Source organism: Peromyscus californicus, unplaced genomic scaffold (assembly GCF_007827085.1).
Source record: "Peromyscus californicus insignis strain IS unplaced genomic scaffold, ASM782708v3 Scaffold_15__1_contigs__length_86483966, whole genome shotgun sequence".
Lineage (NCBI taxonomy): Eukaryota > Metazoa > Chordata > Mammalia > Rodentia > Cricetidae > Peromyscus > Peromyscus californicus.
Window position 1 is genome coordinate 60,507,698 of NW_026294447.1, and position 15,761 is coordinate 60,523,458.

At 42.9% G+C, this 15,761-nt stretch overlaps 1 protein-coding gene and 1 pseudogene across 2 annotated transcripts in view; both read left to right on the top strand.

Moving 5' to 3' along the window:
• Traf3 (TNF receptor associated factor 3) overlaps positions 1-15,761 on the top strand; it is a 121,957-nt gene that overhangs the window by 39,994 nt on the left and 66,202 nt on the right. Inside the window, exon 3 of one of the 2 annotated variants that reach the window (XM_052739051.1) lies at positions 8,252-8,387. The exons of the other annotated variant lie outside the window; for it this stretch is intronic. The gene's annotated coding sequence lies outside the window, so the exon portion shown is untranslated. The remainder of the gene's footprint in view (positions 1-8,251; positions 8,388-15,761) is intronic. 2 annotated transcript variants of the gene reach the window in all.
• Positions 10,817-14,790, top strand: LOC128110962 (guanine nucleotide-binding protein G(I)/G(S)/G(O) subunit gamma-5-like; annotated as a pseudogene).

The following is a 15,761-nucleotide window of genomic DNA, read 5'->3' on the forward strand; positions in this document are numbered from 1 at the left end:
GTCCTACCATAATAGCACACTGTTTGCCCACCACAGTCCATCCTTCTCACAGTTGTCTGGCAGCCTGCAGAGGCCTTCTGCGCTTCCCTCTGCCAGCTCCTTCCTAGAGATTATCCACTCCCCTCCTTGCTATTCCATACTAGCCCCAGCTGAGTTTGCTGGGGACAAGTTCAGCCTTCTCACTCAGGGTCTCATTCAGCCAGGCAGGGATATACCCTTCTCCCCAACATAAACTGGTACTGTTTCCTGGCCAGTAAAGTGCATATCATCATGTTGTCCATTTGCATCTCCAGTGTGTCATGTCTCAGCCAGAGCTTGTCCTGTTGACATTGAATGCTTTAGGACCACAGTCCTTTATCTGCAATTCTTAGGAATAGGTATCCTGAAAATTGGAATTTTCAGATTTCTGAAGAAAATTAGTGAGTGTAGCACATATTGTAGAATATCCTACAGATATGGTCATCAAACAGATACACAAAATTTAAATAGTTTGCATTGCAGAATTTTCTTTTATTGCACATTCTGACTTTTAAGTAATGATGCCAAGATATGGAGGTTAATACTTGTAAACAGTTTATTCAACTGGGTTAAAAGAGTTTTGCTGGGCATGGTGGATAACTGTGATCTCAACATTTGTGAGGTGGAGGAGGATCAGGAATTCAAGGTAATTCTTTGCTATATCACAAGTTTAGATTAGAGGCAAACTTGGGGTCCTGCCTTAAAACCAGCAAATCTTTAAAAAGGAAGCAGGAAAAGAGTCTCCATCCTAGGTTTTACAGTTATCCTTTTCTGGGAACTAACTTCCAAAGTAAAAGTTACAGGATTGGCTGCACATACCTGCAGGTGCTCACCCTCTGATTTTTTAATGCATGTCATATAGATAGAGATAAAATGTCTATCTCTGTATTGTGATGGACATGGCTTTTAGAAAAAACAGGAAGGTTCCAGGTTTTTGATAGCTTAAATATCTGCTTTCACTGGTATTTAAAAAACTATGAGCCGGCGTTGGTGGCACACGCCTTTAATCCCAGCACTCTGGAGTCAGAGCCAGGCGGATCTCTGTGAGTTCGAGGCCAGCCTGGTCTACAAAGCTAGTTCCAGGAAAGGCGCAAAGCTACACAGAGAAACCCTGTCTCGAAAAAACCAACCAACCAACCAAACAAACAAAATGAAGATAGCATGTGGGAAATACTGAGTGAGTCCAGTATCACAAGAGTCTCTACAGAAAAATGCTTTTGCAGTGAAGCATCATGGGAGGAAGGCTCTATTGACACTTCAGATAGGAACACAGTTTTGGAACAATCATGTTACCATTTTAGGGTTCACTAGCTAAGCACTGTGGTACCCATTTGTAATCCTGTACTGACGTGGCTAAGGCTGTCCTGGGCTATGTAGTGAGACCACATCTCAGAAACAGAAAACTGAAACTGAAGCCATCTCAAGGTTTTGCTTTGCCTAGCTACAGGGATAGCAAGCAACATAGTGTCTGTAAACCAAGTTTATTTCAATTAATTAATTAATTTTTCTCGAGACAGGGTTTCTCTGTGTAGCCCTAGCTGTCCTTGAACTTGCTCTGTAGATTATGCTGGCTTCAAACTAAGAGATCTGCCTGCCTTTGCCTCCTGAGTTCTGGGATTAAAGGTGTATGCCACCACCACCCAGCTAAATTTAAATTATCTGTGTTGCCAACAGACTGATTTTAAAACTCTGAATTTACTAATGTGAATAATTCTAAATATAGCCACGAAAAGAATTTGGTCTGTGGGACTAAAAGTGTGCATATCTGTAGTAGTTTCTTTTCTTGATTTTTGGTTCAGTTACTAGAGAGGCACCTCTATACCTGTAATTCCTGGTGACTTAATGAGAACACCCTGACACTCGCTGACTCACTGTGAGTAGATGTGATTCTCTCCCCCAGAAAGTAAAGACACATTATTGTGGTGATCATTTCAGCCAATTGCATAATTACACTTAGTTTACCAACTGACTGGGTTTTTTTTTTTTTTTTGGTTTTTTGTTTGTTTATTTGTTTGGTCCCCCCATCCCCTCCATACAGAGTTTCACGGTGTAGCCTTGGCTGTCCTGGAACTCACTCTGTAGACCAGGCTGGCTTCGAAATCAAAGAGATCTGCCTGCCTCCACCTCTCCAGTGCTGAGATTAAAGGCTTGCATCACTGTACCTGGCTAAACTGGCTGGATTTTTTTGTTTATTTTTAAGATTTATTTATTTTGTGTGTATGAGTATATTGGCTACATATATGTATGCATGTGCTTCAGATCTCCTGGACTGATATTACAGATGGTTGGAGCCTTTGTGTCGATACTGGGAATCAAACCTGGATCCTATGCAAGAGTAACCAGTGCTTTTAACCACTGAGCTGTCTCTGCAGCCCTCTAAGCCTCTTGTAGCCTAGGCTTGTCTCATTCTCCTGATCTTCCTGCCTCCAACTCCTGAGTGCTAGGATTACAGGTATTAATCAGTGAATGTTTTTCTGTGTTTTCTATTCAGGCTACACAGAGAAACCCTGTCTTGAAAAACCAAAAGACAAACAAAACAACAATAGAAGGCTTTATTTTTATTCTTTATGTGTATATATGTTTTGCTTGCATGTATGTGGTACTACATTGAGTATCAGATGGTTGTAAGCCACTGTGAGGATCCTGGGAACTCAACCTAGAGAAAGAAAAGCAAAATGGCTTAACCACTCAGCTATCCTTTTATCGTAACCACTCAACCATCTCTTTAGTCCCCTTTAGCATTTTTAAAGTGTCTAAGTGAAACCTCTGGGAATGGTTTTATAATTCATATCAAATCCACATAAATGTGCATTAATAATAGTTAATTTGCTTAGGTTAGATTATTAATTTCAATATGACTATTTAGTAAAGGGGTGGGTCTTGCTGTGGTCATTCGAAGGTCTGTCATCTATTTAAACCAAATTAGACTTGGAAAAATGACTGAGTTTTACAGTTGTATTTTGTAGCCATTGTGCCCAACATTTTGAGACAGCTTGTCCCTTCAAGGGTCTTTCATACACATTATCAGCTGAGTCACATCATCTCCATGACGGTTTGATAGTATACGTCTCATTCTTTTCCTGGTCAAGGAACCTGGGATTTAGCACAGGAACAGTTGCTTGAGAAGAGTCACACCAGAGTAGTGAGAGCCCTTTCTAGTCTGCCTACAGTGTACACCAGAGGAGCAGGTGGTGCTCGCTGGTCATGCCACATCTGAACTAAAGTGAAGGTGCATGGGTTGAGTTTGACACACTCAGAAAGCTATTCCTCAATTGTAGTATTCTGTAAAGTAGAGGTAGCAGGAAGCCACCACCACAGACCTGTGGAACCCAGTCACATCCACACTGAACTTCCCTATTCTAGGCTTCCCAGTGATCAGTCTTAAAGATGGAATGAAGGGCCGGGCGGTGGTGGCGCACGCCTTTAATCCCAGCACTTGGGAGGCAGAGCCAGGCGGATTGCTGTGAGTTCGAGGCCAGCCTGGGCTACCAAGTGAGTTCCAGGAAAGGCGCAAAGCTACACAGAGAAACCCTGTCTCGAAAAACCAAAAAAAAAAAAAAAAAAAAAAAGATGGAATGAAGGACTACAAGATGAGTGCCTCTTTTTTACCAGCACCAGCACTGGGGGCAGGTTGTGTCCACTGCTGGCCTCTTTCCATCTCCATGTATTGTACACTGATTAGCTGTTGGCTCCACCTCTGTAGGTGTCCCTCGGAGGCTCAAGAGTCTTGATAGAAGGGCCTGTCCCTGCAGTACTCTGCTGGGAAACCCCATTCGGGTTGGAGCACAGGGCTTGGCTTCATTGGGCTGCATTGGACTGGCCAGCTAAGTGGAGAAATTGAGCTGCTATGCTACAGCTGCCTGTAGCTGGTGGGATTAAGACGACCACAGAGCACAAGCCTTGATCCCTAACTTGAAAGGTAGAGCTCTACTGGGACGTCAGTGGGGAGCGCCCACAGTGGCACCTAAATTTGCCCAGCAGCATGTGATGAAAGCTCCTCTGAGGGTTTAACTACTCCAGTGAGTCTCTAAAGCACAGTGATGACAAAAAGACATTTCCTCCTGCTGTCTCTCCACTCATTTTCTACGTGCTGTGAGAGTTTCCAGGTCAGTCAGGAATTTACTAGTGAGTCGAATCAACAGCCATGCATCCCAAAAGGATGGAGGATAGATGTACAGAATGTGCCGGTGACTGAAGAGTGAGAGCATCATAGCATGCTCACATCAGGACAACTACCACAGACTGTGACTGTGGTCCTGGGACCACAGCCTTATAGTAGTCCATTGCTGACCAGGTGTCATTATGTGATGTAATTGTATTGATTTATTCATGTCTTGTTTGGAAAAAGAGACAGAGCAGGAAGAATAGAAAATGTTCTTGCTGAGCGGTGGTGGCACAGGCCTTTAAATCCCAGCACTCAGGAGTCAGAGGCAGGGGGATCTCTGTGAGTTTGAGGCTAACCTGGTCTACAGAATGAGTTCCACAACAGCCACGGCTACACAGAGAAACCCTGTCTCGAAAACCAAAAAGTAAATAAATAAATAGTTCTTAAAAAATCTCTATAAGGCTAACATACTCTTTCCAAGTTAGTATTAGTGAACCTTTGGATGCCCATAAAGGCAGGAAGTGGCTAGTTAGCAAATGACCTATGGAGGCCAGGGTCTGGGTTTCAATCCTGGATTATAATGTAGGGTCCTTGTGCCTCAGTTTCCCTATCTGTCAGGTGGAGATACTAGAAGCTACCTCATAGGGAAGAATTGAGTTCTCTGAGTGAGACTGATGGTGTGTCTTGTGAATGGCAGCCACAACATCATGCAATACACATGGAAATATATGTCACGAGCATAGTGTGGTAACCCTTAGGGATAACAGGAGAAAGGGGCCTTGATGCTGGCCATGGGAAAGGAGTTTCTGAAAATTTCCAGGAGGTGATCCCAGAGCCTGTGGTTAAAGCACAGTTAGGTAGATAGGAGAGGTGAAGAGGGAGAGTTTTCATGATGTCTGCAGGAATGTGTGGGAGTGGCCAGCAGAGCTTCAGTTTGTTTATTCACTCACCTAGTCCTTGATCTACTGCCTGTTCAAGTCAGATTGGGCCACAGATTCACAGTAGAACAAAGTACATCTGAGCAGAAGCCACTATAGACAGGAATCCCTTCTGGTCAGTTACCAGAATCCCTGGAAGCCAGCTGTTAACCTGCTCAGGGCAATAGAGTAGGATTGCATGGCACAGAGCTGTCTGCTAGGTTCACATTCTGGCCTTGCCACTTGGTCCTCATGAGCTTTGGGCAAGTGTATGCCTCAGATATAAGACACTCTGATAGTGTGTCAGCTGTGGTTGCACAGAGCTGCTCAGGGGTGCTGCTGTGAGTCTAGAGGGTCAGGCCCTAACATTAGAGTGGTGCTCATAAACTCTTACTGACCACCTGTTTTCCCACAGAGGGACACAACTGTCTTGAGTATACATCCTCTCATCCTTCCTCTTTCCAGGCCAGCCCATTCTTTCATCCATCATAGGTTCTTTCCTTATAGGACCTTGTCCTGATCCCTGTCCGGATTCCCAAAATAGCTCCTGTTCTCCCTGTGGTGTGCTGGCCCTGACCATAGCACTTGTCCTCACATTTGGAATGACTTGTTCCCCAGTTGCACTCTCATTGAATGGCCTGTAACCACCATAATGGTAAACTGTCATTCATATCCCTTTTCCATATAATACATAGTGTTCACCAAATGAATCAATGAATGAACAAATTAATTAATGCAATGTAGAAGTCATTTAAGAAACTGCTACTATTGTTAAAGTCTTTTTCTGAATTTGATTGCATGGTCAATGGTTTAATATTTTAGGTCTTCTGACCACATAGGAGTTTTTACCATGCTGAGAAGGTGGCTGGGTGTCTAGGTGAAAGCTGCCTGTACAGGAGCTAGACATGCTTATTTGTTGGCTTTTTTTTTTTTTTTTTTTTTAAATGAAAGCTGTGGTTCATTCTCAGAGCTTCTCAGCAGGAGCCTGGAAGCTGACATTCCTGGTGGCAGATGTGCACAGTCCTCACAGGCATCTTGAGCATTAATGACTGTCACTATGTACATTTCATTCACTTCAGCATTGTTACCTGGCTCAACCAGTTGTCCCAGCCATACCCCAGTATAAACCACAAACCAGACAGCCCTTAGGAAACAGGTTGGAAACCCAGAAATACCTCTAGAAGTTTGTAACATTTCTTAAGATCCTTTAAAAAAAAAAAAAATCTTTGTGGCTCCAAACGCAGCTCCCTCTGCCGAGAAGTCTGTCTCCAGCGCCTTTGCTTCTGAGGTTGGTAGCTTTCAGAAAGACTGCAATGCAGCGGTTAGCAAAGCCCTGCTAATATGGAAGCCACTCGCTCCCCTTCAGACTGCTGCCTGCTGCCTGTGAGCTGAAGGAGGAGATGGTGGGTCGACCATGCCTCAGGACCCTCGGTTCTGTGGTTAGATGCAGGCAGTTTTGTGAGTGCCTTTGCTAGCCCAGGCTTGTCCTGCAGCAGCTCTTAGTTCCTGGTGCAGTAGGCTTTCCTCGGAATGTGAAACTGAAGATGCCTTTGCAGTCTGTGCCTGATAATTTGGTTTTCATCTGTGAGTTCAGATGGTGGGTTATACAAAGGTAAGGGACTTTAAAAAGCATGCATTTGTGTATTTTAAGTATTTATGGATATCCAAAATCAAAGTAAATCATGATTTGAATAGATCTCCACTGAATCTAAGAAATAAAACTTTGTGTCTTGTTAATGACAGTTTTGACATTTGAAGAATTGTCTTATTTATTGTGAACTAATGTTCTCTAATGAATTACTCAGGGTGTTCTTTGAAAAGGATTAGCCTTTCCTTTGGTTTTCTAATAAGCAAGCTTGAATCTCAGAAATGTAGATATGGATTATAACATTTGTTTCTTTTAAACAATGACTATTTCATTGATCTGGCTTAAGATATATCATCAGCCATAAGATGATGGATGATAAAGTCCAGTTCCCTGAGTTCTTATTTTTCCTCAGATAAAAATCCTCAGATGAGCATATTCTCAAGTGTGGAGCTCTGTACTTACACATGGGGCGAGCTGGCTACTACCTTCAGCTGGTCCTCTTTGTTTATCTAAAAGGGAGGCTAAATCCAAACTCAGAATGGTTTTGCTATAAATTGGTGACCCCAAAATGCATTGAATGCTTCATGGTTGTTAATTTTATATGTCCAACACCAAGAAATATAATGTCAGGGTTACCATGGCAACTGCATGTGTTCTGAAAAGCTTGTGAATGGGCTCTGAACCTCCTGGCATTTTAACTGAGATTTTCCAGCTGAGAGCCTGCATACATGATCAGTGTAAATAAATTCAGCTTTCTATGGAATGCACATCCTTTCTCTGTGCTTAACAGAGTTGGCTACCCTGCTCAGCTCTTTCTCTGGTGACATCTACCTTGCCTCTTGGTTCCTGGTCACAGACTATGGTTGAAAGCTTGTTTTCAGTCTCAGACTGAGGAGCCATCTCATCACAATCAGCCAGTGTGGGCCATGTCGAATGGGACTGACAATGCCTGGTAATCCCTGCTTCCTGAACTGTACTTGTACTTCATGTCCTGATATAGTATCGTGTCTTGGTGGAGCTTTCTGTCCATGTGAAGAACTTCTTTCCGGAAGTTTCCAGGCTCCACGCCTGACTTCCTCTTAGCTTGGAAGTTGTAGTGGTTGGTTTGGGGAAGGGAGCCCAGTGATCAAGCTTGTGAAAATTATAAAGTTGGGGGGGGGTGTCCATGGCTTCATTATCAAAGAATTGCTGGCAACATTTAGAGCTAGTTCATTCCCCAAGCTGAGCATGATGATATACACCTTTAATCCCAGCACTCAGAAGGCAGAGGCAGATGGATCTCTGTGAGTTCGAGGCCAGCCTGGTCTACGTAGTGAGTTCCAAGCCAGCCATAGCTACACAGATCTCTCAAACAACAAAAATGAAAACAAAACAAAGCAAAACAGTCTTCCATGTGTGTTTAAGCCTCATTGCAATCTTTTTGGAGATAGGGTCTTGCTTTAAAGCACCAGTCTGCTTGGGTTTATTACCATACCTGTCTGGCCTAGAATTCAGAATTGTATGGTGTAACTTTTAATTTGAAGGCAGCTTATTCTTTGAGTCACCCATTAGTGGGTGTATTGCTGTGGCTTACCTATGGGCCTCATTTAGAATCTTTGTCTAATTCTATCCCTTTATTTTCAGATGAAGAAACTGAGGCCCAAAGAAGTTATCCACTTGGTTGAGGTCCCAGAATAGATCAGAACCAGGTCCACTATCAGAAACTTCCTCCTGGCTCCTGACTGTCTGATCCCCTGAGGTTCATTTCCTGACAGACAAGGTTTGCTCTCAGTTAATACTTTTTTGTTTTCCTTTTGTCAGAAAGGGTGTCTTTCATAATTTCAGGTCTCTAACTTAGAGCTTTCAATTAAAAAAAAAAAAACTTTAAATTTCCATGTTTCTTTTTCTTACATCATTTATGAACTTCTGCTTAGTGTACAGATACTGATACATTCATGGGAAGGACATGGCTTCTGCCCTGTGTGCCACCTTCTGTGATGAGAGCTGTGAGCAGTCATGTACTTTCCAGCTAGATTCGGAATTGAGGAGCTGGGGAGCTGGCTCAGTTGGTACAGTGCTTACCATGCAAGCATGAGGACCAGGGTTTAGATCCCCAGCACCCTAAGTGCCAGGGCGTGGGGGAGAAGGGGGAGGTAGAGACAAGAGAGTCCCCAGAGGCTGCTGGCTAGTAAGTCTACCAAGTCAGCAAGTTCCAGGGTTAGGAAGAGACCTTGTGTTAAAATTAAGGTGGAAAGTCAGGCAGTGGTGGCGCATGCCTTTAATCCCAGCACTCAGGAGGCAGAGGCAGATGGATCTCAGTGAATTCAAGGCCAGCCTGGTCTAGAGTGAGTTCTAGGACAGCCAGGGCCACACAGAGGGACCTTGTCTCAACAAACAACAACAACAACAACAAAAATTGAGGTGGAGAATTATAGAATAAGACACTCAGTGTCAACCTCTTGCCACCAAGACTCATACACTTACAGTTCTGACTCAACACCTGTATTCAGTCACCGTTATGACACCACAGAATGACATAATGACGTAGGTTCAATCAGTCAATTTATTTATTTATTTTTGGTTTTCTGAGACAGGGTTTTTCTGTGTAACAGCCCTGGCTGTGCTAGGACTCTCTCTGTAGATCAGGCTGGTGTTAAACTCACAGAGATGTCTATCTCTGCTTCTCTAGCGCTGGGATTAAAGGTGTGCACTACCACACCTGTTTTCTTCTCCTACAAAAAATATTTATTTTTTTAATTTTTATTTTCTTTGTGTGAGTGTTATGTGTATATATGTGTGCATGACTGGTGCTCACAGAGACCAGATCCCCTAGAACTGGAGTTAAGAATGGTTGTAAGCTGCCTCGGGGATACTGGGAACCAAATCCTGGTCCTTGGGAAGAACAGCAAGTGCTCTTAATCACTGAGGCATCTCTCCAGCTCTTTCTTCTTTTCTTCTTTCTCTGCTGCTTTGCCTTTATTCAGTGAGCCATCTCATTGGCCCAAAATGTGTTTTTGATAACATAATTCATATAGAGCAAACTGTCTTGTGATACAGTGGTATCCAGTGTTGATATGTTCACAGTTGTTCAGAATTCTATTTGATTTTAGAACACTTTAATCAACCTGAAGGTATAGACACTTAATTTATTCAACAGACAAATAAGAATGAAAGACCAGCATCATGGCACATTATGTTGAACTGTGGTCCTGTGTACCTTGCAGGCACACATTTAGATTGAAGAGTGAAGTGGTAACCTGTGACTACAGTGGCCTTCACTGTAGTCACTGCTGCACTTCAGAAGCACTTTTTTTTGTTTTTGTTTTTGTTTTTTTTGTTTTTTGAAACAGGGTTTCTCTGTGTAGCTTTGGTGCCTGTCCTGGAACTCACTCTGTAGACCAGGCTGGCCTCGAACTCAGAGATCCTCCTGGCTCTGCCTCCCAAGTGCTGGGATTAAAGGCATGTGCCACCACCACCAGCTCAGAAGCACTTCTTATGTGAGTAAGACTTTATATTGAGGCTCTGGTGAGAGGTGAGCTGTAAACTAGAATTTTGAGGAGGGAAAGTCAATTATGATAGGTCAGAGGTCAGACTACAGACAGAAGGACATTTGTGACAGATCTTCTGATCAGATGAAAATAGACTACAGGGTTTGAGTTTATGTGTATGATGTACCTACACAATTTTCCTGTGCCATGTGTGCATTTTCCTGTCTTGTCTGCCCTCTGCCCCTTTTTTCCCACACATGCCTGTTTAAAAGATCACATCAGTGGGAGAAGTAAAGACATGATCCAAAAAGGAAAGATCTGGTCCTAGCCAGAACCAGTGGGGTCAGCACCATTTATCTGTAAAAGACCATTTAATAAATATTTGTGAGTCATTGCTGTGTATCTGCCTCTGTGAAATTGGTTCTAGTATTAAAGGCGTATTTTACACTAAGAATAAATTCAGTAGAAAAATCTTATTAAGATCATTCTTTTGTTTAGAGGAAGAAAATACAGTCATTGAAGGATATTTTCTTGACTTATTAAAAAAAAAAAAAAGATGTGAGCCAAGTATGGTGACGCACCCCTTTGATCCCAGTATTCAGGAGGCAGAATCAAATAGATCTCCGTGAGTTTGAGGTGAGATTGGTCTATATAGTGAGTTCCAGGACTACATTGTGACATCTTGTCTCAGAGCCTGTGTAATGCTACAAGCCTTTAATCCTAGTACTAATGAGACAGATGCAGACAGATCTCTGAGTTCAAGGTCAGCCTGGTCACTTAGTGAGTTCCAGGGCAGCCAGAGCTACATTGTGAGACCCTGTCTTGAAAAAACAAACAAAGCCAAAGAGGAGAGGATGAAATTGAGTTCAGGGTAATTTAACTTTTCATGGTCAGATCAACCTTTCATGTGTTAGAGAATGAGGTTTCACAAGCAGATGCATTGTTTCAACCTTTTGAAAGTGTCTAGACCCTCTGGTTGGGGAATACATCCTTGTGTATACTATACCTCAGCTGATGGCCTGTGTTTAGCTAGAGGATGTCTATTTTCCATAGAGGAGAAAGGTAATAAGGATCATCGCTGACATTCCTGTAACAAGATACGGGTTTATAGGAGAAGAACAGAGGAAGTTGATTCAGGGCCAACAAGATGGCTCGACAGTTAAAGGCACTTGATGCTAAACCTGACAACCTAAGTTTGATTCTTGGAACCTACATGCAGAAAGGAAGACTTGACTCCCACATGTTTTCCTCTGGTGTACATGTGTACACAATGGCACATGGTGTATACACAAGAACATAAACCTCTTAAATGCTTCCACAAGAAACGTCAAAATTTTCAGTTGTTTACACTTTCATGTGATTTAGGAAGGCTTCATCAAGCTGAGCATGGTATCTTATGCCTATTATTTCAGCACTGGGAGGCAGGAGGATCTCCATGAGTTCAAGGTTAGCCTAGACTGTGAGATTATAGAACAAATTCCAGGCTAGTCTGGCTACAGAGTGAGATTCTGTCTCAAAACAAAAATGAAGAAAATTTCTAGGGTGGATCACATTTGGAATCCCAGCATTTGGGAGGCTAAGGTAGGATTATTACAGTTCAGGAGCAGCCTGTACTACACAATAAGCTCTAAGCTGACCCGGGCTGCAGAGTGAGACCACATCTCAAAGGAAAAAAATGAAGACTAAAAAAGTTCCAGGAAAGCTGCCTTGGGCTGTATAGTCTAGACTGGCCTCAGATGTATGATTTTCTTGCCTCTGATTCTGCCTGTGACACTTTCTTTTGTTTGTAATGTACAGGTTTAATGAATAGTGGACAGTTGTGTAGACGTGACCAGAGATCTTGATCTGGTGGTCCTAAACTGAATGAGACCTGAGGAAACCTGTATATTCAGATCCTGCTTCGCCTCCATATGCAGCCTCATCTTTTCCTGCCCCAGCAGGGTGCTCTGGAGAGTCTTAGGACCTGCTATCAGATGAAGTAGGCCTGAGATTTTGAGTAGGGATGAAATGACATAGTTTATGTGGCCTAACTTGGGGAAGAGGAAATATGGTTTCTGTGAGTCACTATAGAGTAGAAAAGACAGGGACAAGAAGTCAGAGAAGACTTGCTTTTGAGGCTTGTTTATGTAGCTCCTGCCTCTATCCTTCAATTCAGAGGACTCAGCAGACCAGAGAGCCAGACTCTGGACTGTCCTTCTTTAGTCTCTGTGGTGGTTTGAAAGAAAATGGCCTCAAAAGGGAGTGGCACTATTAGGAGGTATGGCTTTGTTGGAGGAAATGTGCCACTGTGGGGTGGGCTTTGAGGTCTCTTATGCTCAAGCCATAATGCTCCCCATCCTGATGATAATGGACTGAACCTCTGAAACTGTAAGTGAGCCATCCCAATTAAATGTTTTCTTTATAAGAGTCATGGTGTTGCTTCATAGCAATAAAAGCCTTACTAAGACAGGCTGTAACATTTCTGTGTAACATCTACCATAGAATTAAAACCATGTCTCTATACTTAGCAGGCTGAGTTCAAATATTTTGAAAGAAAGTGTTAACATGAGATCCAGTTTGCCACACCATGAAAAGTTGCCTCTGATACTCCCAACTGTGGAAGACACTCAAGCCCAGGTGATAGTCTTGGTGGACACCTCTTGCCCAGCCTGTCTGGCCCTAGGCTATGAGCTGCCCATATGAGGATGCCCTTTCTCTCAGACCTAGTTGTGGGTCCTGCTGCCCAGAATACCAGTGATGTGCTTGCCTTAGGACCTTGACTCAGAACCTGTGGTTCCTCAACTTGCTTCCCCCTTTCTGAAGAAAGTGCTACTACTACTATTGTCATCATGGTCAGTGTGACCACTAGAGCTGCCACCTCTAAACTTGTAAAACCAATTGTTTCCTGCTTCCAAATTTGCTCATCTAAAGTTCTGTTGGTAGTATTAACTTAGAACAGGTTTCTAATGTGTTTTTTGTTTAAGAATGCCTTAAATCCTGGGGGGCAGGAGGATCTTTGTGAGTTTGAGGCTAACCTGGTCTACATAGAGTTCCAGGACAGCCAGTCTCAAAAAGCAGACAGACACCTGCTACCTCCTGCCTCTCACTAGGACAAATGAGTTGCACATTGTCCTGAGCACCATGTCGGGTTCCTCCAGCATCACCAACATGGAGAAGGTGTTTCAGCAGTTCTGGCTAGAGGTCAGGTTCAACCATGTGAAATTTTCCCAGGCAGCTGCACACTCAAAACAGTTTTGTCTACAGAATATTCAAAATGATCTTCTGTTGACTAGTGTCTTCTTCTACAAGTTCCTTCAGCCCCTAGAAAGTCTGTTCCCTTTTGTAGTCACATTTTTCAGAGGTTTCTCAAAGCACTTTTCACAGACCAGTGACTGTTCAAGAGAACTAAATTTGAAGTCTGTACAGAAAGTCTCCCTATAACACATGAGGCATAATACGCAATATTAGCAATCTTTAACATCTGCCTCTGAATTTTCATGGGTTTCTATCTCACAAGGTTTAACTATTTTATATACACTGGCTGCAGCATACAATAAAACAGCATACAAAGGGGGGGGCAGGAGGGGGGAGAACAAGGGAATCCATGGCTGATATGTAAAATTAAATTAAATTATAAAATAAAAATAAAAAGAGTAAAAAAATTGAAACAAAATCAAGAAAACCAACTATATTTCACCTTTAAAAAAGTTTGTTTTGTTTTTTTGTTTTTTGTTTTTGTTTTTCGAGACATGGTGTCTTTGTGTAACCCTGGCTGTCCTGGAACTAGCTCTGTAGACCAGGGAGGCCTCAAACTCTACCTACCTTTGCCTACTGAGTGTTGGGATTAAAGGCGTGCACCACCATCGCCCATCAATAAGAATAATTTTAAAGTGCCATTTAGTATCTGGCAGTCATTTAACACAAAGTTTTCTTTTGCGTTTGGAAAATATGAGAGATGCCCTTTCTTTTTTTCTTTTTTCTTTTATGGAAAGAGGTGTGAGGAAAAATGGGGAGGTTTATGCAGATGCATTTACCCAGGCATGCCCATGTGGAGGCCAGAGGAGGATGTCATGTGTCTTCTTCCATCACCCTCAGCTTTATTCTCTGGAGACAGGGCCTCTCACTGAACCTAAAACTGTATTTTGGCCAGGCTGGCTGGCCAGCAAGCTCTGGAATTTGCCAATGGTAGGGGTGGGTTACAGGCATGTGTGGCCATGCCCAGTTTTTTATGTGGACACTGGGGCTTCAAACTCAGATTCTCATGCTGGCGCAGCAAGCACTCGTGCCCTTTGAGCCATCTCCCCAGCCCCAAGAAGTATCCTTTCAAGTATCCTCTTCAAGCTCAAGAGTACAGCCTCCCCAGTTCACCTAATCACTTATGAAGCCCTGTGTACTTATACACACACATCCATCCTCATAGAAAACACATGCTTCAGGAAATGAGATGTTCAATACTGAGCCACTTTTTAAGCATTTACTTTTTCTTACTCTATTTACCTGTGTCTATTATTTCTAAATCTGAGGATTAGAGAAAATGATTAATTTCTGTCTATCCTTTAGCTTATGCATGAATGTCCTCTTGGGGAGATCTTCTCTAAAGCCCTGTGTCACTGCTCTATGTATTGTGTATCTCTTGTCTTAGGGTTTCTTTTGCTGTGAAGAGACACCATGACCACTGCTAATCTTATAAAGGAAAACATTTAATTAGTGTGATTTACAGGTTCAGAGGTTTAGTCCATTATCATCCTGGCAAGACATGGCATCTTGCAGGCAGACATGGTACTGGAGAAGGAGCTGAGATGTCTACATCTTGATCTGCAGGCAACTGGAAGTGGTCTGAGTGTCACACTGAGCAAAACTTGAGCAAAGGAGACCTCAAAGCCCACCCCCACAGTGACCCACTTCCTCCAACAAGGCCACCTACTCCACCAAAGCCACACCTTCAAATAGTGCCACTCCCTATGGACCAAGCATTCAAACACGTGAGTCTGTGAGGGCCATACCTAATTCAAATTACCACATCTCCCTTTAGTAGTTTTCCTGTCTTACACCTGGGGACCGGGTTATCCACCTTTTTAGCCGGACAGTTGGTGAATTCAGGGCCTCTGTCCTTATCTTCTTCTCCTTCATAGTGCCCCCAGCATCGACATCAGATAAATTAGGGTGGTTTAAAGTCTATGTTAACCCTTTCCTTTATAAGATTTCCTCAGAAGTTTTTTTTTTTTTCCATAATCAACTTTACTAGTTTTTCAAACTGTTGATTACTTCCATTTTCTTCCTCCTCCTCCTCGAATAAATGACCATTTTTGTCCCGAGCAGGCCCTTCCTTATTACTCTTCCCTTGTGTTTGCATTTAAATAGAGAGATGGAGAGAATGAAGTAATTTTTTGAAAAACTAGTAAAACCTGTCCCAGAGCTTTTGGCATTCTTATTTATAGGCAGTCCTCTTAAGTTTGTTTTCCTCTAAGTGCTAGACCAGAGAAAAAGTGTTGGCATTCAAAAATAGTGGGTGCTGGGTTCCTGCTGGTGTCTGGCTGGCTTGCCAGCTTGCATGGGCAAGGTGGGATTGGCTGTGCCACAGCACCTTTTGTGCCAGCTGTCTTCCAGGTATGCCCTCTGCACCAGGTCTTTCCTGGACTTGGTTAGTAACTGTCTAGCCTGTCTTCAGAGTTTTTCCCCCATATTTT